We start from the raw sequence: 23,975 nt of genomic DNA on the forward strand, positions 1-23,975 counted from the left end.
CCAGCACCTTGCCGCCTGAGGCGGCTGCCTCAGTCTGCCTAATAGTAGTGCCAGCCCAGTATGCAAGCATCCTTGGCAAGGCTTAATAATCCTAATATCTCTGCAGTAATTACTGAGTGATAGCTGCCTCAGTGGGAAGAAATGGGAGGTGCCTGGACTACGCCCTGCCAGGCTCGACTGCACAAGAAATCCTCTTTCTGTCTGTCTCTCTTTTTTTTGTGCTCCTTGGTGGGAGTTATCCCAGGCAGCAAAGGAAAGCTCTTTCTCTTTAATGTCGTTGACGTCAGAGATGCGAAACCATAGCAACTGTCCATCACGTTGGATGAGCACACGAGGAAAGGGGGAAGTGGGAGAGGAACCGCTCCAGTTCAAGCGAGGCTTCGGGGTGGTTGCAATGCACAATGGACGCATTTATTTTGTGACATTCAGAGTGGAGCCTTAAACGGAAAGAAAAGGGAAAGCGGGAAAACAAAAGAAGCAGAAAAGAAAAAGGGAAAAAAACGCAGCAGAGGCGCAGACGGCGACGCACAGGGAGGGAAATTCGCCAAGTCTTGTGAGTAGATCCCCTTGTCGATAATTGGATTGATTGATTGATTGGTTGGTGCTGGAACCGCGCTCGATCGCAGAGGCTGCAAAAAGCAGCTGCCCAGGGTCGCCTGAAAGAATCGCGTGCATTGCATCGGGAGTCGGGGGCTGGGGAACCGAAGTCCGGGTTCACTCCGGATTAAGGGGGCAAGCGGCTGTTCGCATCCGTTCCCTAGCTAACAAAAGGCTCAGGCGTTGCTCAGGCTGCTGCAAAAAAAGTGTGGCGACGCCCATTTGTAAAGAAAGACAATTCCGTGTGTGTCGTGTTTCCCCCCCTCCCCACGGGGAACCCCCCTGCATTAATAATGCGAATATCGATCCAGCCCGCGTTTTCCTTTTTGTTAGCGTGCGTGCATGCATGCATGCGATGCGCGGCTTCTTTGACTGCAAATGCGCAAAAAAAGGCGCCTTCGTTACTCAAGGAGGTGGTGGCGGCGTCGGCGGCTTTTTAAAGGCACACCCAGATAGCCATGATTTCCCTCCCACCCCGGGACTTTCTCTGCAACCTCCCGGGTTTCGCGGAAATCCCAGGGGCGGATCAGAAGACAAATGTGGGCGTGACAGTGGCACACTGCCGCAATGAATGGTTGTGGCCAGACTGTATGTTGTTGGTGTCTTCTCACTCCCCCCCCCCCCGATATTATTTCCTGGTTAAAAATGGGGAGGGGGTTTAAATTCACAGCCAAATCTGCAAGTCTCATTGTAACAGCAACAACAATAATAATAATACCGCAGGCGGCTCATTCATTCACACGAGCTTATTGCCTCCCTTTTGCCACGGTGTGTGCTGGTGCGTCCTGCTACAACAAGTGGTTAGAATCCATGCCCTGATTCTCCAGGAAATTGTTAGGTTTAGCTTTTCGGCTGGCAAAAGGCAATTAAGTAATAATAATAATAATGACCATTAATGCCACTGTTCTTATTGACCCTTTGACGTATCCACCGCTGTGTCTTGCTAATGTTGCGTTGATAAACACACTACTTTTTTCAGTCCGTTTTATGCCTCTGGTGATCTAGGCTGTTGTGCGGCAATGCCCATATCTCAAACCCCGTTACGCTTGTATCTTTAAACGTTGAAGAACCCAAACGCCTGCAAAAGGCAATCTTTTCAGGTTTCTTCGAGGCAACCGGCTGCCTTTGCTGGATGTGGTCTTCATGCACCAACGGGTGCCGCACGTAAGGGCTGTTGCAAACGAGTATCTTGGCTGGGTCAGGTCTGCGAGTGGGTGGCCACCCAGTTATGTGGATCCTCTTCCCTCCTCCTATCTCTGATAGGCACCACCAGAGCCAGCAATCTGTTTGGTAGGTGCAATGGATGTGGCGGTGCTAGAATGCAGTGCAAGGCTGTGGATTGTGACCACTGTGTGGGAAGCGAGTACTTACGTGGGAAAGGGGCTTAGTTCAAAGTGATGCTTTAGAATTGGGGCATTTGTCTCAGGTAAGCTGATGTTGCTTCTCTTCAATTTATTGGCACGGATGGGGTTGAGAACCCTTTTTCTAGTTTCCAGTGAAAATTATACCTGGAAATCCTCTTTTGCTGTAGATTTCCCCCATTCCCTGCTGCAAGAGTTTAAAAAACCCAGCACAGGTACGAAAATGTTCTTGGTGCGTTTTAATTTAAATGTCAGTGCGTAGCCTTCAAAGATGAGGGATGAAGTTTGCACACTGCGTCTAGTAAGAAGACGGGACTTGTTGCCTGTAGATGCTGGAGACCTGAATAAATAAATAAATAAATGCAGAGATATGCGTAGACAATATGGTGCCGTTCTCCAAACTACAACCAAACTAGGTACATTGCAGCAGAGGTGCCCTGCTGTATGAGTACCTCATGTCACTCCTAGCACGATAAAGACAGTTTCCACCATATTGGTTCCTGTGAGTACAGAATGCAAGCGAGGTGGAATTATTAAATTCTCTATTGAAAAATTTCCTGTAAAAACAACAACATTGCGCGGTCTTTTGCACTGTACAGGCATAGGAAAGGCGAGGGGACTTCTTCTGCTGGATTTGTTGCTGTGCCATATATAGCGTATGCAATAGCATTGAACATGCGTGGGCTTCTTTGAACACGGCATCAAGGCCTTAGGAGGCAATTCTTGTGTTGTTAGGCAGTTGTTGTGGGACATCAAAACACATTTCGCATAGGGGGTTAACCTGCTTGTCTCAGGAGATAATAATGCCTCTCTTTTTTTTCCTAGCAAGGAAAAATTTATTCGCTCTGTTATTTCGTTAGAAGCTGAGTAATTCCCTGCTGCGAATCTGAATGGTGGGAGCACTCCTGAAGCCCTTTAAAAACATTTTGTAAATCTTCCTCCTCGTCTTTTCTTTCTTTTATAAAGTTCCCCTAGAAAACGCAACCCTGTGCTTTGGATGAACATTCTCCATGTTCACATATTGCATGCACTGGGACTAAACTGCATGTGATGTTAAAATGCGGCACTTGCAGCTGCTTTCATCTTTACAAATGTGTAAATAGTGGCTTTTTGCGGGTGGGGGGAATCAGGAGTGGGATTGCAGTTTGCAGTTCATGTGCTATAGTCCTGATAAAAATCCTCCTCCTAGCTGTGATTTACCAGGCACATTTTTTTTTAACACTACTTTGAAGTTCTGGTGATTTAACCTTCTATTATCTATTCTAATATTTCCATTACATAATTATTATATATTACATTCATTCTGCTCTTCCTTTAAGGAGCTTAGGGCAGTGCATTTGATCCACGAACCTTCTCTTTATGCTCACAACAACCCTTTGGAGGAGGATAAATAAAGCTTTGGTGTGGATTTGAAGCTGGGTTTCTCATATCTAGCCATTCTCAACACTAGCCATTATTTGGAAAACACACACACACACAACTTGTCAGCTATATGTGTGCTTTCTAGGACTGCATTCCCTTGAATAGAGTGGAACTTTCCCCCATGCAAACATGTGCTGGGTTACACTGTAAATGATTTTTGATTAAAGAATTGTTTTCTCTGTAGTTGATTGGAACTGACTTTCTGCCTGGCCAGTGAGGGCTCTGCATAACTCAACAGCAGCATGCTCTTACAACCCTGTTCATGTGTAGCTCCAGGCTTAGGGCATATGCTTACTGCTGCTTTTACTGGCTCCATCCTCCATGTTGGACATTGCGTCATCCCTAGTTTCTGCCTCTTCGCCCTGAGTGCGGATCTCTGCAAAGCGGGATACACATTGGTACACCTCTGTGCATATCGTGCGGAAACTATGTACACAGTGTTGTACATGTGTTAGGCTTCTTTGAACACGTCTGCACTCAGAGATCCGCAACGCAAAGACCACATTTTACATGCGGCTCAAATGCCGTACAGAACCCAATCCTAGTTTTGCTTACTCAGAAGTAAGACCCATTTCATTTCAGGAAGGCTCACTTCAAGTACATGGGAGTCCAGCGCCATGTATGTTTGCTTACAAGAAAAAATATTTTTAGATGTTTTGTATATGGTGGTTTTATGGTTTGTAACTTACATTTTGAATACCGGTAATTGAATAATTTTGAATATATTTTTTATATGTTGCGTGCTAGGGAGGGTTAATCTCTGTAAAGCAGCTTCATAGGTACTGAAATAAATATCGGTACTTGTACCTACTCATAAGTAGTAAAACCTATTAAATTTAATGTGGCTTATTCCCAAATAAGAGTTTACAGCCTTACTCCTGGGTACGGGGGAACATAGAGAAATAAATCTCAGTTAATTATGTAAGTTTTAGTTGACAAAATGTATGAAACAAAGTATCTTTGCATATTTAAAAGGTTCTAAAGGAAAAGAAGCACACCGAGTGGCCATTACAGACGGGGCCTTTTCTGTAGTGGCACCTGGACTATGGAATAGTCTCCCCAGGGAGGTTGCCTGGTGCTTTCTTTACAGTCTTTTTGGTGCCAGATGAAGATATTTTTATTCAGTCGGGCTTTTTTTTATTGCCCTTTAAGTCTGGGCTGTATATTGTTTTATGCTGACTCTGTTGTAATGAAGTTTTTTTCCCCCTCTCTCTCTTATTGTTGGTTTTAATTAGTATGCTGTCTTTTAAATATTTTTTTCTGTAAGGTATCCAGGAAATATTTATTGAGAGATAAATGGACCTTGGCAGGCATCATCTTAACAGATGCCTTTCTATTTCTCTCCCACATGGGGAGGGAATGCCTTTTCTATGATAGCAATTATTTTAATACCTATATTTAAAACTGTATATGCATTTGCTGCCAGATAAATGGGGGGCGGGAGGCATGGGTGTAGTCAAGGGGCGGGGCAGGCAGGGGCAGCTGCCCCTCCAGATCAAGTCAAAAAATAGGAATACTTAACTGAGCAATCATGTTGGTTCTGCCCCCCTAACAAAAGTCTTGGCTACGCCCATGGGGGGAGGTCAAGAGCACATCAATTGAAGTGTTTTATCTACCAAGGCTGCAAACCTGTGCATGGGGAGGAATCCCCATTGAACATATAGGACTGTGTTGCAAATGATGTAGCTGTTCTCAGAAGTAAGACCCAGTGACTTAAGTGACACTTCCCGTAAGGAAGGAGGCATAGAATCAAACTCTGAAGCTGCATAGCTCTGTATACCGATTGTGGGAAGGAGGGAAGCTGTCACAGGAAAGGGCTATTTCCATCCTGTGGGGCTAGCCCAAGACATTTTAGCCTCTGAGGTGAACCACAAAATGTGGCCCATCTCCTGCAAAGGAAGAAGCGGTGAATGAAGATTTTCATCGGGAACAAGGGGAGAAATATTATTATTATTATTATTATTATTATTATTATTATTATTATTATTATTATTATTATTATTATTATTTTATTAATTTATTACTTGTACCCTCCACTCTGGGCTGCTTCCAACAAAATATTAAAATACCATAGTCTATTAAACATTAAAAGCTTCCCTAAGCAAGACTGCCTTCAGATGTCTTCTAAAAGTTTGGTAGCTGTTTTTCTCTTTGACATCTGGTGGGAGGGCGTTCCACAGGGCGGGTGCCACTACTGAGAAGGCCCTCTGCCTGGTTCCCTGTAACCTCACTTCTCGCAGTGAGGGAACCGCCAGAAACCCCTCGGAGCTGGATCTCAGTGTCCGGGCAGAACGATGGGGGTGTAGACGCTCCTTCAGGTATAGTGGACTGAGGCCGTTTAGGGCTTTAAAGGTCAGCACCAACACTTTGAATTGTGCTCGGAAACGTAAAGATCTACACTGGGATCTGCTGCCCCTGTAGATCCTGCTGCCCGAGGTGGTAACCTCACTTTGCCTAATGGCTGGGCTGGCCCCTGCCATCCTGCCCATCTTGTGGGCATCTAGTCAGCCCATAGCTGTCAACTTTCAGATTTGAAAAAAAGGGATCAGCAGCCTCAAAAATAAGGGATCCGCATCCTCACCTGTCCCAGGGACAGTCTACGGGATATCTAACAATCCAGGATAGCGGGAGACGGCGCTGGAATAAGGGAATTTCCTGCAAAAAAAGGGAAGGTTGACAGCTATGAGTTAGCCACAATGGGGGAACCGGACACTGGAATAAAAAGACCTTTGCTTCGGTCTGATCCAGCCGGGCTTTTCTTATGCCTCCTTTTGCATATGGTGTGCTTTTAGGTTGGGCTGGAAAACGCAGCAAACAGATGGTGTACTGGTTAGTGTTGGAACTAGGATTTGGGGAGAGCGGAGTTCATATCCCCACTTGGCCATGAAAATGCTGGGGGGGGGCAGAAGTTGGGGGGCCAGGCACTGCCCCTCGCCTAACCTTTGTTGTTGTTGTTACTATAGCACGCCTTTCCCACTGCTGGGGGCTCCAGGCGGCTTACAGCTGAACGTGACTCTACCTCACAGGGTTGTTGGAGGAAATACATTAAAAAAAAATACGCTTCAACTGTTGCGTGTTTACTCAGAAGCAAGCCCCGGGGAGGTGAATGAGGCTGACTCCCTAGTTAACAAAAAACCTCCACAGTCGCGTATGTGAGGGTGTGAGTTTGCTGGGCTCGCAGCAGGGAGAGAGGGCGCACCCCTCTTCCCCGAAGTTGCCCGCTCCTTTTCCCTTCCTTGCCCCGCTCAAGCCAGCGTGTGGGCTGGTCCATTTAGAACTGTGGCGGGGGTGGTGGTGGTGGAGGAAGGGAAGCCCTCCCGATAACGGAACAAGGAAACTTGGGCGGTTACCACAGGGGCATCGCCGTGACGAGACATTGGGGAAGGGAAAAAAAGCGGGCGAGGGGAGGGAGGGAACGAGGCGTGGCCTCCTGGAAAACTTATAGCCGCGGGCGGCGCCCTGATTGGCTGCTCGGCCGTCCGAAGGGGCCGGGGAAGAGCGAGCGGCTGACGGGAGCGCGTTGGCCACGCCCCTTCTCTCGCAGCTCGGTCCCGCTCAGGCTTTCGGCGTTCGGCCCGGCTCTCTTGTCCCTTCGCCGTCTCCTTCCGCCCGCTCGGGGGGAAAGAAGAAGGTGGGTGTGCGGCGGCCGTCTGCCTCCGCGGCTTCGGGGTTTTCTCTGTGAGGGCGAGACACCCCCCCCCGCGCGCGCCCCTTTCCCGCCCTTTTCAGTGATTGGCGTCTGGGGCTGGAGGTGGCTAGGGGCAGAAGGAAGGAGACCCCCCCCCCCGCCGCTATGGGAGAAGCTGTGGGGAGAGGGAGCCGCCTGGATACTTGAGGGCTGGTAGGGGTGGGCACTGGGAAACCTGTGTTACCTGCCCTCCAGGTACTGCTGGACTACAACTCCCATCAGCCCCTGGGGCCGCCCAGCAATGCCTGGAGGGCCACACGGGCTCATAGACTTGTGAGGGTCATCTAGTCCAGGCTTCCTCAACCTCGGCCCTCCAGATGTTTTGAGACTACAACTCCCATCATCCCGGACCACTCGTCCTGCTAGCTAGGGATCATGGGAGTTGTAGGCCAAAAACATCTGGAGGGCTGAGGTTGAGGAAGCCTGACTTACCCTAGTTCAACCCCCTTTGAGGCAGGAATCTTCTGCCCATCGTGGGGCTCGAACCCACAACCCTGAGATCTCATGCTCTACCAGCTGAGCCGTTCCATTATTCTTTTTTACAGCTTCCCAGTCCTTTCCCTCTAGCATGCACACATTACATGCCTTACAGCCCCGCCCTGTGCATGTTTGCTGAGAAGTCAAACCCGTTCAGTCCTCTGGAACCTGGGCTCTGCAGCACTGAAGTGCCCGTGTGGAAATATGAGTGGCTACTGTGCCTTGGAGCAGTTCAGTGACGAAACTGGCTGGCCAGTTTTGGGCTTGACTCTCTTGCTTTAACCTTACCTTACAGAGTGATTGTGAAGTGTAAAGGGTGGGGTGTAAATGCTTTGTAAGCCTCATTGAATGCAGTGGGTTTACATCTGAGTAAAACATACGTTAGGGACGTAGGTGGCGCTGTGGATAAAAGCCTCAGCGCCTAGGGCTTGCCGATCGAAAGGTCGGCAGTTCGAATCCCCGCGGCGGGGTGCGCTCCCGTCGTTCGCTCCCAGCGCCTGCCAACCTAGCAGTTCGAAAGCACCCCCGGGTGCAAGTAGATAAATAGGGACCGCTTACTGGCGGGAAGGTAAACGGCGTTTCCGTGTGCTGCGCTGGCTCGCCAGATGCAGCTTTGTCACGCTGGCCACGTGACTCGGAAGTGTCTCCGGACAGCGCTGGCCCTCGGCCTCTTGAGTGAGATGGGCGCACAACCCTAGAGTCTGTCAAGACTGGCCCGTACGGGCAGGGGTAGCTTTTTAAAACATACGTTAAGGTTGATGTTGGTGCCAAGCAAGAGCCTGTTCTGCCTTCCAAATAGTCTGGATTCACTCTTATGGTTATCTTTGTATGATGTAGTTGGTCTGAGAGCGACTCTCTTGTCCCGGTGGTCCTGGAAGGGTTGTTGGTTGGCCTTACGCTGTTGGTTGCTATAAGACAACTTCTACTAACTTCTTCACGTCATTGATACAGCTTTGAGACATTGTGTTCTTTGAGAGCATTTTGTTTTTATTCTTTTGTTGGATGCCTTATCAACTTTTGTGAGCAGAGTTGAGCAATTTATTATTTATTTAAAGAATGGGTTAGAACCTTCATTTTATTCATAATCATGTGTGGGTGTATATGGAAAGGATGAGTTAAAAAAGAAAAGAAAATAACCTGCTTTACTATTCTTTAACCACTTTCATGCCTCATCTACAGGATTGTGCTCAGATTCTGTCTGGGATAACTGCTGTCTTTTGATTCCCATGTTCTCTTCCAGTGTTTATAGACTTGTTACCTGTGGACAGAGTAGGTTTCAGAAGATAGCTAAAGCATTTTAAGCATGCATCCTTGGATGATAGATGGGGAAGAAGAGAGTGGAAGAGTCGATGTTAAAAAAGGCTAATGGGATTATCTTGGTCAAAACTTCTGGTTTTCTCATATCACTGCAAAAAGCAGGGAAGCCCGTTACATGACACTTGTGTATTAAAAGTACATCATATGTTAGTGGAAGGCAGAAAAGCAATTTTCACCTCTGATCTTTTTTTTTAATAGAGTAAAAATATCATAGAATTGTGGAGTTGGAGGGGACCACAAGGGACATCTGGTTCAACCCCCTGCAATACAGGAATATTTTGCCTGACGTGGGGCTCAAATCCACAACTCTGAGATTAGTAGGTGTAGGCAAAAGAGAGAGGGATAATACACATCTCTCACAAGACTTGCTTTATATGTTGATGGTGGTGTGTAAAGTTTTGCAAAACAGGACATTTGATTACTAGGCAGAAAAGGTGTTGAAAGTCAGGTCATGTGATCCAACCTGGACCCTGTGCTCTTCATCAGAGGCCCTTCTCCCTGTGTCCTCTCTGACTGAGGTGGAAGGGTGCCAACACAAAAACAGGCCTTCACAGTGGTGGCTCCCCATTTATAGAACGTCCCCAGGGAGGTGTGTCTGGCACCCTCACTATCTGTGATGCAAAGGTTAAATTGGATCATTTTTTATATATAGTGGTACCTTGGTACTCTTAATGGCTTGGCTCCTGAACAAATGGTCTTCCGAATGCCGCAAACCCGGAAGTGAGTGTTCCAGTTTACGAACGTTTTTCGGAAGCCGAACGTCCAATGTGGCTCTCAGTTGAGTGCAGGAAGCTCCTGCAGCTAATTGGAAGCCACGCCTTAATTTTCAAACGGTTTTGGGAGTCGAACGGACTCTCGGAACAGATTAAGTTCTAGAACTAAGGTACCACTGTATACGTTACATCTGTTTTTAACTTGTTTTTACTATTAATTTTTATATGGTACTTTGGGTTCATTTTTGAGGGTGGTGGAAATAATAAATACAAAAATAATAAAAAGGTGTAATTGTTGGCAATTGCAAGCTGCCTTTTACTTGCGGTAAAACTGGCTGATGGCATAAAGGATGTTACTCAGCATGAGGGATGGACAGGCATGGGGTGTTGACATATCAAATCCTGGATATGGTGTCTCACAAAATCCCATGATCTCTGGTGGGCTAGGAGGGAAATTAGTATACACATTTAGTAATGGCTTGGTATTGCGCTTAATAGATTTAAGAGTATATGCTGGGTAGCAAATGATGAATTACGACTAACACATGGGTTTATAAATCATCCAAAGCCATCATATAGGGCAATAGTACAAATTGTACAAAATTTCGAGTGTTTACATCGGTTTTGAAATTTCAGTGTTGTAGTAGCTAATTTCTTTGCAAAGCCAGTACTTTCCTTAAGTGTGCCTGGTGTATAATATTAGATTGTCCATGCATGAATGAAACTACGTATGATTCCGTTCCTTACTCCCACCTCCATTACCCCGGTACTGAATGGGTGTGTTTTCCCTTTGCTTGGGGTAGTTTATTTCCTTTAGTCTTGTTGTTGTTTAGTCGTTGAGTCGTGTCCGACTCTTCGTGACCCCATGGACCAGAGCACGCCAGGCACCTCTGTCCTCCGCTGCCTCCCGCAGTTTGGTCAAACTCATGCTGGTAACCTCGAAAACACTATCCAACCATCTCATCCTCTGTCGTCCCCTTCTCCTTGTGCCCTCCATCTTTCCCAGCATCAGTGTCTTCTCCAGGGAGTCTTCTCTTCTCATGAGGTGGCCAAAGTACTGGAGCCTCAGCTTCACGATCTGTCCTTCCATCCTTTAGTCTAGTGAGCTGGCAATTCAGGAGAGGCAAGCAGGAATCCATTATAGTGCAGTACGGCCCACAGTCTCTTAATGCTTTCCTGGACTGCCACAAAACCTTACTGCTTAGATCACTTTTGGCATCAGTTTAGCTATCCATGCTGCATCCTTAGTGTCACAGTTTGAAAAGGATTAACTGTTGGGAAATGGTTAACGATTCCTGCCATAGGAAAGGTCGCTCACATTTGAGTTCATGAACTTGGTGTAAATTAAATTGTCTCTTTGCATGCATGCATTCTGATAACCAGATGAAGGGCGGTATAGAAATTTTAAAAAGAAATAATAATAATCATCTGATAATACTAGTTGTGAGTAATATTTATTGCACTGATCAACTGGGCAGAAAATAAAGGATCAGTTTCGCCCAGATTTGGTGACTCTTATGTAAAACTTGATAGTGAAGAACATGAGGATAAAACTTTAAGTACAGAACAATTCTACTTGTAGTTCAGAATATACTGAGGAGGAGAAAAGGCCAACTAACAGCCTGGATCCGCTTCCCCTTTTCTAAACAAAATTTATCTGACCTCTGATGGCCGTAGCATTTTTTTTTATTATGTTGTAAAAATCTCTTCGTTAGTTTTGCCTGTAAGAGTAGTCTACAATGACTACCTGTCAACCATTCAAAGAGAGGAAGCTGTTCTGCACCAGGTTCTGAGAGCAACACTAGTCAGAGCTTGAAAATGTTGGCCTTGTATACGTATATCTGGATTTCTTCACATGTTCCGTTGGACTTAAGAAATGGGAAACTGCAGCTTGCTGGTAATTATGCAAAGCACTGGATTTAGTGTAGCCACCAGACTGGCAGTAAGAATCCTTCTCTAACACTGACCTAGCCAAGGGGAGCAGAACTAGAATAAATCTAGCGCTACCCCTGTTGGGTATTTGTTAGAGGTTTATCTTTATTCCCCATTGTGGAATCAAAGCCCCATTAATTTCACTTTGCTGTAAGAGATGCTTATCCTAGGGTACGTTTGTGTGTCTGGGTGCATTCCTGTATGTGTTATATAGAGAAAGACAGAGAGAGGCAGGGGGCAGGGACAATATGTTACAGGAATTCAGAGTGTTACTTGGAATGTGGCTGACTAAATGTTGAACCTATTGAATAGAAACCCCTGACATCACTGATGATGAGGAATGCTGTCTGCATATCGCATTGGAACCTTAATGTGAATCTTGGCTTGCAATGATGTGCGCATGTGTGAGATCAGTAGGTGCTCAGAAACTGAAAGTCTTGAAACTGCAAGTAGCCACTTCTCAATCTTACACCCAGCAGCGAGTCTTCATATGGATCCCAAACACACATATTTTCCCCGTTCATGGGAATTATCTCAGTGCATCATGTGTGAAGTTGACCTTAGTGACCTCGAGCACTTTGAAAATTGAGATTATGTGGGGAGTTGCCAGTAGTATAGATTTTAGTCTAAATGAAGCATTTAGCAAAATTATAATTGTTAGTAGCTATACCTGTTGCAAAGTAGATTCCCCACTGTGCCTGTCCCTTTTCTGGAATTTTGATCATGTGGCTAAAGCCTTTGAAGAAGTTTCCATTTAGTTCCATCTATTTGTATGTAAAAAGTAAGGGTGATAAGATATCTTGATTTGGAGCAAAGTTCTACTTCGTATATTTAGTTGTTTTCTAAGCTAATATTTTAAGATATGTGGGATTTGTGACATGAGTGCCATTTTAAAGAACTTGCACTTTTACCTTGTGGTAAGGCAAGGGCAATTGGTTCCATGATTTCCCAGTGATTTGCTCATGGTTTTAGTATCCTTTATGTTTGATGCTTAATGCTGTCATGGCTTACTGAAAATTTTTTGTTTGGGGGTTAGAAATGACAAAGTGGTTAAATATGCAGACACAGGTTTGTGTTTTAAAGCTTGGACTGAATATATATTTGTAATGCTGCACTGATGGTACATGCAGAGAACAACAATCCCAGACTTGCTAACATGTGTCGCATCCATGGTGAGTCACAGCAGAGCAATGTTTCTCTGAAGGCTTTCTGAAGCCACAGATTGTTGTTTATCAGTAAATGTTGGTACAAAATATTTACTAATATTGCCCTTCGTTAAGGAAACTTGGCTTAGCTTATTTGCCCCAGGGTGTTTCTCTCTCTGTGTGTCTGTCTTATGTAGGCATTAATCAGGACACATATCTGCTTGACTTCAACTTTGTTTAAGTTAAAATGTGGATCTATTAGTTCTATAAGGGTAGCTAGCAAAACATTTTAAATTCATTCTGCAAATTAAAGCAGGAATAAAAAAGACAACTGAGTGTCACAAACAAGACACACAAAAAGGCAAAAACCTCAACATTATAGACATGCAGCCGTGCACTGCAACAGCCACCATCATCTGGTGTTCCAGGTAACCAACTGTTATATTCAGAATTTTGGGAGAACCCACCAGAAGGCCTGAAATACAAGTAATTTAATCTAAGACACCTTTCTTCAACTGGTGGGTTGGAACCCCCTAATGGGTCATGGTCTGATCACAGCTGGGTCCACCATGCAAATACGTTGTAAAAAATTAAGAAATGGGTCCCCAAATTCATTTTTGGGTTAAAAGTGTGATCTGGGTCTGAAAAGGCTTAAGATACCTGATCTAAGTGAAAGGAGTCCTTTTTGGTACAGTGAGTGATCTGGGAGTACCATATACTGTACAAATAAGGACTCATTTCTCTTAGATGAAACTACCTGTATTTTATCTTTTCTGCTTATGTCTTAGTGGGAATCCCCCCTGTTTAGGGATAAACCTCTTTCTCTTTATAGGACCAGGACCAGGACCTTAGTGGAAAACATGCTTTGCAACTGAGGGGTGTATTGATGAGTCCTGGGACGACAGCCAGAAGAAAAGGACAAGGACATAGTCATGGAAAACTAGGAGGAGGAAAGAGTAAAACAGTCATAGTGGGTTGAGACGACTCAAGGGAGATCTAAAGATAGGGTTGAGTGAAGCTGAGGATAATAGCTGCCTATCCAAGGAATACAGGAGCAGGAACTGGGAAGTGAAGAACGGTCCAGAACGGGGGGATAGGTAGGGGAATGGGAACCGTATTGACTCAGAACAGAATAGCACATGTTTTAAGGAGAGTGGTGGATGTGAGTTATCTGACTTTAAGCTAACACATCTTGTCAGTGAGAACAGGTAGGATGAGCCTTGCTTACGCAGAGGATTTGTAGTTATCTAGACACTCAGTGGGATGATGGTGGTGCATGCTATCTGGTGCTTTCTATCTAATCCTGAGTTCATTGATTTGGGACCCTTTGTCTATGATATGCTATTGTTGATAACTTTAAGGAAGTGTGCAGTTTGTGAACTGAGACTTCTTTCCCCCATCAGATTATGGAGGAGGGGTTAAAGGTAAAGGACCCCTGGATGATTAAGTCCAGCCAAAGGTGACTATGGGGTATGGTGCTCATCTTGCTTTCTAGGAGAAGGGAGCCGGTGTTGGTCCACAGACAGCTTTCTGGGTCATGTGGCCAGCATGACTAAATTGCTACTGGTGCATGGAGAGCTGTGATGAGTTCCAGAGTTCAGCGGTACCTATTTATCTACTTGCACTGGTATGCTTTCGAACTGCTAGGTTGGCAGAAGATGAGACAGAGCAACAGGAGCTCACCCCGTCACACAGATTTGAACTGCTGGCCTTCTGATTGGCAAGCCGAAGAGGCTCAGTGGTTTAGACCACAGCGCCACCCGCATCCCCTTATGGAGGAGAAAGGTGCCACTGTCTAAATTCTAATACATAGTAACTTACCAGCTGCAGGTTGTGAGATTTCCTTTTTTTATTGTTATTGAAATATGGAGATGTAGTCCTTGGAAACATTATTTTGCATTGTTTGTGAGAATGATAGGGTTTCCTTCTTTTCCTATGACCTCTGTATACTACTGATTGGCTTGTTTTATTTTGGCTTTCTTGTTGCATGGAAGGCATGATTAGTAACTATTATTTTTTATCTTTTTGTGGACATACCTTAACATTTCTAGAGTACACAACAAGTTGTATAGTTGTTGCTCGTTTATTGTACAAGATCCAGACATCTTTCAGATAAGCACTTTAGTTTCAGGGTTATCCCACTGTTTTTCCAGAACTATAATATTGTTGCTAACAAAATGCAGTTGGCTGCACAATTGTCAGAGGCATCTACTGAATAGTTACTGCCTGTAATAAGCAACACAGCTCTGTCCTCTTTCTTCTCCCTGCCCTCCACGCTTACAGTGTCCTAACTTAGTGCTCAACTTTCAAAGAGGACAATTAGCGAAGAGGTAGACTAATCTCAATGCAAAGTCTGGAGGAGTCTGTTGTTGGTTTCGTTAGCAGGGCTTGCTGCTGAAATCAACAAGGGGCTCCTCTACATTGCACATACCTTTGTAAATCAAGAAAATCTTTAATAAAAATACATTAAAAAACAAACAAACCAAGGGGCTCCTCTGCCCTTTGCCTTGAAATTAGACAATTTCAGCTCCAGTACCAGTCCCCTCCTTGTAGGCTTTTCTTGTGCCATTGCTTGCCATAAGGGTCTACATAAAAAAATAATAACCATGCCTTAAGAAGCCACATGTTCTGGTGTTTTCTGATGGAACATTGTAGGAATCACATGATCACTGAAAGTTGCCTTAATATGGTTGCTTTGAAATGGGATTTAATGAATGAAACGGGAATTGGCCGTAGTCCTAATTATGCTTGTCTAAACTTCCACTCCTTTAAACTGATTCAGCTTAAATCAGTTGAGTTGGCGAAGATTTTCTGTGGTGAAGGTACATATTTTTTCATTACAGGTTGTTTTTAATTGCATGTGATTTCCCCCTTCCTCTTCCCAGATCTATCTCACACTTCATAAGCCCATGTTACATATTTGGCTTCAGTTGGTTGAGTCTTTTGCTGCCTGGTGTTGCCACACTCAACCTCTTGCCAGACCTGCTGTGTCCAGACAAGCTCCTGCAGGGTCCCTCTAGTTTCAAAAGAGGCATAACAAAAGGAACATCTGCTCGTCACAGCGCTCCATTAGATATTGTGGAATGGTGCAAAAATCTCTTAGTGTTTGCTGCAATCATGGTTCATTGGGAAGATTTATGTACAGTAGCTCTGCTGTGGCTACCTGCCAATCAGTTTATGGTACAGCAGGGCTCAATTTATCAGTGGGAATGGACTGAAAAGGAGAGAAGAAAAGAGATAAATGAATATTCAAATACTGGAACCAGTCTCCAGTAAGGGATGTTATGAAACAATGTATGGGTTACTTAAATTAGTATGGTGCTGTATAATGTAATTGGCAGAGATGGGGGGAAAGCTTACGTGTTGTTGCCAATTCATTTTAAAGGAGTTGAAATTGTTTCTGAATGGCATCTAAAGTGACATATGGTCTCACGTTTTTATTACAAAGGTGCCAAGTATTAAGTATGTTTGTAGAAATGTATGCTTGTGGAAATGCATGGTTATCATATGCCAATATGATTTTCAGTGTAACTTTGTGGCTCAAGGGACAGCTGTGTATTAGAAAACGTCTGGTTCACAGCTTGTCTTTGTTATGAACTTGGCTAAAAAAAGAAGAAGCAATCCACGTATCTTTCCTCCTCAACAATAATAATATGAGGGTTAATTATAATGGCCTGTTTACAGGGTTAGAAAATAAGAATATCAGAAAAGCCCTAGTCTACTTAGATTAATTTTAGTTGGAATTGTGCCAGTTAAATTGAAAGGAAGTTTGATGGTGGCAGTGCTTGTTGATGTACACGTGCGAGTGTACACATTTGAACAGCTTGATCTTATGTGCTTTTCCATGGAAGAGAATCTTGCTTTGTTTGGAGTTTCTGCTGTTGGAGTTTTCTAAGGCCAGGACAGCAGTGTAGTTTTATCTCTCTGGAGCTTTTTATTTTTTCAGTTGTTTGGACTTCATACACGTTAAGACTAAGCTGAGCCTTGAAAAATGAGCATTGCTGTTTGAAGAAGCCACAATAGAAGAAGTGTTGTTAGTCAAAATGTACTGCATGTTTGCGCTTTACAGTGGCACCTCTGGTTACGAACGCTTCATGTTATGAGCTCCGCTAACCCGGAAGTAGCTGCCCTTGGTTGCAAACTTTGCCCCAGGATGTGAATGGAAATTGTGCGCCGGAGGCGTGCGTGCAGCGGGAAGCCCCATTAGTAAAAGTGCACCTTAGGATAAGAACGGTTTCAGCTTAAGAGTGGACCTCCGGAGCGAATTAAGTTCGTAACCAGAGGTACCAATGTATTGCAAATTAACATTGTACTGTATTTATCTACCTATTGTATATTTCACCTACAGTGGTGCCCCGCAAGACGAATGCCTCGCAAGATGAAAAACTTGCTAGGCGAAAGGGTTTTCCGTTTTTTGAGTCGTTCCGCAAGACGAATTTCCCTATGGGCTTGCTTCGCAAGACGAAATGTCTTGCAAGTTCTTGCGAGTTTGTTTCCTTTTTCTTAAAGCCGCTAAGCCGTTAATAGCCACTAAGCCGTTAATAGCCGCTAAGCCGCTAATAGCCGTGCTTCACAAGACGAAAAAACCACAAGACGAAGAGACTCGTGGAACGGATTAATTTCGTCTTGCGAGGCACCACTGTACAGCACCTGCAAGACATCCAGTCAGATGATTGCTTGAGTATCTGGGGGATGATCGGTTTGGCAGTCCATGGAAGCGAAGTGCCTTTTTCATTCTCCCATGTCTAAAATTCACTTCAAGACTCTTTATTCCTATACTACTTTGAACAATCATGTGATCTTGCTTAGAGGTGGTCCTTGTAGAACCAGAACAAAAAGCAACCTGCAGAGTATTGTCGAAAGGAAGCAGATTGCTTTCCCCTCCTAAAGAATGAAGCCTTTGAAGTAGATAAATAAGTTTTGATGCAGTTCTGTCCCATTTAAAGGAATGGAAGTTTTGCTGTGTGACTTCAGTGGCAAGTGTGCTGTGCGAAATAAATAATCATGTTGAATTACTCCATGGTAGTCTTGGTAGTTCTGTTGGTAGTTCTATTTTTGCTAGGAGTCATGTCTAGGGCTTGCAGCCATAATCCACAATGTACATGTGACTGTTGGGCATGGAGGCCAAATCCTTGGTTCACTTTAACAGTCATGAGACTTAAATTGGCTAAGGCAGGCTTCCTCAACGTCCAGATGTTTTTGGCCTACAACTCCCATGATCCCTAGCTAGCAGGATCAGTGGTCAGGGATGATGGGAACTGTAGTCTCAAAACATCTGGAGGGCCGAGGTTGAGGAAGCCTGGGCCAAGGTGTCAGCCTTAGGCAGGCTGCTATCTCAGCCTCCAGCTGAGTATTGGTGACAATACTGACCTATCATAAGACTTTTAGGGTTTACTAATATAAAGTCTGGGATTCTGCTTTAGGTGTGTGTAAAGGGTGTCCAGTAGACTTTTTTTTTTTTACTTCGTTCCTTTCGATATCGGACTTCCATGCCATAACACAAACAACTTTTGAATCTCCTCTTGATTTCTGGACAGTTTTTCTATACGCAATGCCGTTAAGGGAGCAAACTTCTGAAGCATCTGCAGCCACTTTATGCAGAGTGCTGCGTCTGAACATTTATACATCCTCAATGTCGTGGTACCATTTGATATCATGCGTCTTTCCCATCCAATAACATTGTGGTTATGATTCAGCACTGTGAAGGTTTATCAGACTTGGTGTCTGCCCTCGGCCCATAGATAGAATATGTGTTTGTGACAAAATCTGTTGGGTTCAAACTCTTGACTAGATAGTTTATTGTTATCTTCAGCCGCCTTGGGAGAACTTTGAGTCATGTTGCTGTTTATACCAGTAAGATTTTTTCCTTGTCATGTTTTAACCGTGATTCATTTGAAGATGACTTGCAGACCTGGAAATAGAACGGTACATAGCATCCACTTGTCTTCTTGAGATTCGATGATGATGATGAAGATTTGTATACCGCCCTTCACCCAAAGATCACAGGGTGGTTCACAACATAAAAATACAAAAAGAGAACACAAAATACATAATACAGGCAACTCCTCACTTAGGCAGGGGTTACATTCCGCCCCCCCCCCCAACAAAATGCACATAAGTTTTTTTGGGGGGGCTATTTCCTGGCGCCTCAAGTATACGCAGTCGCCCATGTGTCAATCTCAGGTAAGGGAGACGGGATACTTGTAATAATAAAATCAAACCAACAAACCAATAAGCCCCCCCCCCCCAACACAATTGAAAGGGCATAGAATGCTTAATCAACCAAAGGCCTAGTTATTGAGAAACATTTCTGCCTATCTAAAGATATGTAATGAAGGCACCAGGAAAGCCTCCCTGGGGAGAGCATTCCACAAATGGGGAGCTACTGCAGAAGAGACCTGTTCTTGTGCTGCCGCCCTCCGGACCTTTCGTGGAGGAGGCACATGAGGAAGGGCCTCAGATGATGATTGCAGGGTCCAGGTCGGTTGATACGGGGAGAGGCACTCCTTGAAATAGGTAAAGGTAAAGGTACCCCTGCCCGTACAGGCCAGTCGTGTCCGACTCTAGGGTTGCGTGCTCATCTCGCTCTAGAGGCCGTGAGCCGGTGCCGTCTGAAGACACTTCCGGGTCACGTGGCCAGCGTGACGAAGCTGCAGCTGGTGAGCCAGCACCAGCGCAGCACACGGAAACGCCGTTTACCTTCCCTCTATAGAGCGGCCCCTATTTATCTACTTGCACTTGAGAGTGCTTTCGAACTGCTAGGTGGGCAGGAGCTGGGACCGAACGACGGGAGCTCACCCCGCCGCGGGGATTCGAACCGCTGGCCATACGACCGGCAAGTTCTAGGCGCTGAGGTTTTACCCACAGCGCCACCCGCGTCCCTTGAAGTCCCTACTCCTTGAAGTATTGCATTCTAAATGGGTAAGCTGTCTCTTCCAGTTCAGTGCCCTTTGTAAATGTTAATATTTTGCTTATATCTGCTAAAACATCTGAAAAACCAGTCTGAAAAGACCATTTTCCAGAACAGATCACAATTTGATTTTTTCTTTTCGTTTGGTAGAATAAATTATTGGCCCACTGCAGGTGTAATGTCTTCATTGGTTAGGCTTGCACTTTCCCCCACTTCTGCACAATTTCCCTTCTCCTCTTCATTTAACATTATGTCTGCATCACGACTACCTGTGGCCCCAGTCTTAACACCAAAGCTGTTTTGCAAATCCTGGTTAAGAGGAACCTGGATCGTATAAACCATCATTAGAGTCTGTGTAGGTGTCATATTAATTCAATTTCACTTTCATTGAATTCTACAATATACTTTGGGTTGTTAGTGGAAGGGTAGAACCTCTGGTTGGGGACATGCCATGTTCCTTCTGCGCTAGTTTGTCCACCTTTGATTCCCACTCTGCACTCAGCTCTCACCTGTGGCTCCTGGATGCTGTCAGCATGTGACAGCGACCACACCCCAGGAAACGCCTTTGACTGGCTAGCTAACTCAGGTGAGGGTAGATGATGGGTCTCTGAAACCCTCAATGAGTTAGGGACATCCCCTACATGCGAAGGCAGGCTCTGGTGGATTGAGCAGATGAGACCAATAGTGAGTCCGGTGGTCAAGAAGGTGGTTGCTTCATGTGCTGTAGAGGGAAATAAGGGGCAGATGGGGCTCAACTTCAGGAGTAAATCCTGAGGAAAAATCAGTATCAGTAAATTGTTTTAACTCCTTTTAATATTCTATATTCAAATTGTTGTAATCTGCCATGGGAGCATATGTTGGAAGGGTGGGTAAGAAATCTAATGATAAAGATAAGGGTGTACAGTCATTATAAAGTTGTATCTTCTAACTGAAAGGTTTTTTGCTTTTTTAAAAGCAATCCAGTTTGAAGACAACCATGGTTGCGTTTTGGGAAGATCTATCAAATTAAGTGTTAGCACCGAGAGCAATGACTGTTAATTATTTTTGGGTGATCAGTGGTGTATAAAAAGGCAATGGTTCTATATCCCTCTTTGTGCTCTCTGAGATGTTACAGCTGTGCACTAAATGTCACAGCTGCGTGATGATGCAAGCTGTCTTAATGTGTTCTTTAAGTGCCAGAGCTGTGCTGGCCGAGGAAAGCTTTGAGGGGCATCAGCAGTGAAGCTGATACTTTTTACAAAATGGCTATAGCACCAATAGGTCACACTTCTCCCTTTCACCTGTGAGCCTCATACTGTTGAATAAATTCCTGCCAATCAAGTTGCCCAAGAATGTTGTTTTGCCCAAGTCACACGGAAGATAAGTGTTTGATGAGAGAGCCTATCATGCTTAAGAGATTGGGGAACACTGCGTCCACATTTCAAGTCAAAATGGCAGAGTGTTTGTGTGGGTACCCAACAGCAGGAATCTACAGCTGATGATCTTGTAGTTACTGCAAGACACGTTTTAGATCCTTGAGCATTCTGATTTCTACTTTCTCAACCTTTTGGATCTTGGCTGTATCGTATGTGAGCAAGCTTCTGCAGTGGCTCTTTTCCCTGGCATCATTTTCAGAGGGTTGTGGGGGCCTTTCAAGCACCATGGGCTGTGTTGTCCCAGGATGCAGTAGTTGGGGCGTGGAATTGGGTGAAAGAATCTAGTCCTCCACTGATTCTTGGTTGTTACACTATGATGAGTTAAAGCCTTCTGTGCTTTTGTAGTAGATCTGCTATGGCACACGTTGCCGCAGAACCCTTTTGAAAATGTGCACAGTGTTTTCAACCTTAGAAGATCAAGGACACACCTAGGCTTGTTTCCTGTGCTTATTTTTTGAAGAAACAAAAGGACTTGTGAAACAATAAAAGATTTCTTTAACACTTTGGCTGTGTAGGAATGCTTGTTTAGAATTCTGATACCGATAGGAAACCGCAGCAGCAACCACAACTTGTCGTAAACAACCTCTATAAGTGAAGTATCTGTACCTTGTATTAATTGCAAATTAGTCTAATTAACATTAGGATCATATTGAAAATGAGGTGTGTGGTACTTCAGCAGCTAGATACATTTCGTTTTACTTGTTCATGGTGCTGGTTTGCATCATGTGTGACTGTTGAGAGAATGGCTTAGTTGTTGAACAAATCTGCTCCTGAACGCCGTAAACCCAGAAGTAAGTGTTCCAGTTTGCAAACGTTTTTCGGAAGCTGAATGTCAGACGCGGCTTCCATGGCTTCTAATTGAGTGCAGGAAGCTCCTGCAGCCAATCGGAAGCTGCGCCTTGGTTTTCAAACGGTTTCGGGAGCCGAACGGACTCCCGGAATGGATTACGTTCAAGAACCAAGGTAACACTGTAATTTGTTTTGAATATCCCATGCCATTTTAGGGTAAGTATTGTGTGTTTGTGTGTGAATGAAAGCTGATTTAAGCCTGGTTCTTGTCTGTGCTTTAATATGCCTACCTTTTGGTGAAACATTCAACCACTTTCTTTGGACAGTTTGGTCATTTTGAGTTGGGGGAGGATAAAAACACATCTTTAAGAATATTTTTAAAATGTGACCTAAGTTGCTTCCCCCTGCCCCATTTTAATTTGAAATTAGAGTAATAGTGTCTTTGCTGAAACTAAGCAGATTTTTAATAAGCAGGGTTAAGTCCAAAAGATAGGACAATTAAGGGAGGACTTGATAGGGTTCCTAAAATGGTACATTGGTATGGAGAAACTGGATACAGACAATGTTTTCTTCCGTTCTCATATACGCTAAGGGCAGGCAAAATATAATAATATGCAATACATAATTGCATATGTAGCTTGGTTGTTGCAAGGTGTGGTGATGCCTTTTAAAAAGGGATTGACACATTCCTGAAGGATGGGTCTGTCATTGTCAATAAGGATGACTGAAAGGAACCCCCATGTTCGCATGCCCCCTAACTAATATTCATAAGCACCCTATGACTGCAGGAAAGAGCTCTTGCCTTCATCCCTGCTCATGGTCTTCCCAGAAGACCTGTCTAGCCACCATTGTAGTGAGATAATGGTATGAAAATTTGATTTTTTATTGCCGATAGAGTTAAAGTTCTGTAAATGGATGTTTCTCATTCATATTTGTATTTTATGTGCTATACATGTAAACCGCCATTGACAGGGCAATCCCTATTAAACACAGGATGTATATATGCTACAACTCCACATGATGGCAGAAAACGCAGGATGATCTTGGTTTCCTCCATTTCACACTATGCACATTAAAATTTTGCTTCCTCTCTTTCCTGGGCACATGTCTGAAACTCAAGGAAGTCATTAGAAGAGCAAAGAGCTACTTTCAATAGGTTGGGGTAGATAATAGTATGAATTGAGTTCTACCACGCTCATCATTGCTGAGGATGACATAGACTGAAAGCTTGGAGTTGTGCTCACTTTGTTCAAACCTTTTAATGGGAACTTTTTCCATTATGCTGCAAAGCCTTGCATCCCTTAAACAAGGTATGGGTGTGGAAGTATTTTATATTTTGTGCTTTTCAGGAAGCACAAGATACGTTATTTTTCAGTGTGTGTCATGTGGATATGTTTGCGACTCTGACTTCATCCCTTTGCTCCCTCCCTTCCTGGGAAAGATCTCTCCACGTTCAAGGAGCTAACGCATTCACTGCAATATGGCATTGTTAAGTGAATAAAGAGCTGCTTTTAAGGTAATTAAATTTTCACCTCGGTGCCTAATGAGGCTGAAGCATCTTTTGAAAGCTTTGAGCCGCATCAATTTACTGTTTCCAGAGATATCCGTGGTACATATAAATAATAGAAAGAGAATGAAATAAAAGTTATGTTGTTCTGCTTGTTAAGAACACAAAATGTGAAATGCCAGCAAAAGCCCTCTTTGGGGGCAACGAGTTACTTGCATTTTAAGCCTGCTAAGGAAGGACTCATTGGGCAAAAATACTGTTCCTGTGGCCAAAATGCTATCCTTGGGCTTCCAGTATCTTTGCTTGTTTCCTGTTCAGAATGCATGGCTGCCTTATTTGACTGTTGCATCTGCCCTGTGGCTGTGCATTAGAACTGAGGAAGGAGAAATGCTTGTATCTTTCCCATCATCTTTGTCTTTCCCTTACTGAGGTTTATGAGCAAGGGATTCCCTAGCTGAAATTGCATCTTGGCCCTGAACTTGCAAGGTGGCCCTGGGCAGACCAGTATTCTCTTCTTCCACTTCCCCAGCCCACCCAAGCTTCCCTTCTCCGACAGGAGGGCAATCCAGACTTCCTTGTTCGGGGCTGCTGTAAGGATTACCGAGACAATGTGTGCGAAACATTACGCACGCGAAATGTATTCGGTGAATGCCAAGTGTTGTGGTGGTATTGTAACATATCCCGAGTAGAGGTGGTGAAAGG

At 44.4% G+C, this 23,975-nt stretch overlaps 1 protein-coding gene across 2 annotated transcripts in view; it reads left to right on the top strand.

Annotated features, from left to right (window-relative positions):
• The first annotated feature begins 317 nt into the window (after positions 1-317).
• The window catches only part of GNB4 (G protein subunit beta 4), a 40,089-nt gene continuing 16,431 nt past the window's right edge, over positions 318-23,975 (top strand). The window contains exon 1 of one of the 2 annotated variants that reach the window (XM_028731621.2): positions 318-553. The gene's annotated coding sequence lies outside the window, so the exon portion shown is untranslated. Of the gene's footprint in view, positions 554-6,868; positions 7,012-23,975 lie in introns of those variants that run through there. The other variant, XM_077929752.1, reaches the window with a different exon arrangement.

This window comes from Podarcis muralis, chromosome 6 (genome assembly GCF_964188315.1).
Source record: "Podarcis muralis chromosome 6, rPodMur119.hap1.1, whole genome shotgun sequence".
Taxonomy (NCBI): Eukaryota; Metazoa; Chordata; class Lepidosauria; order Squamata; family Lacertidae; genus Podarcis; species Podarcis muralis.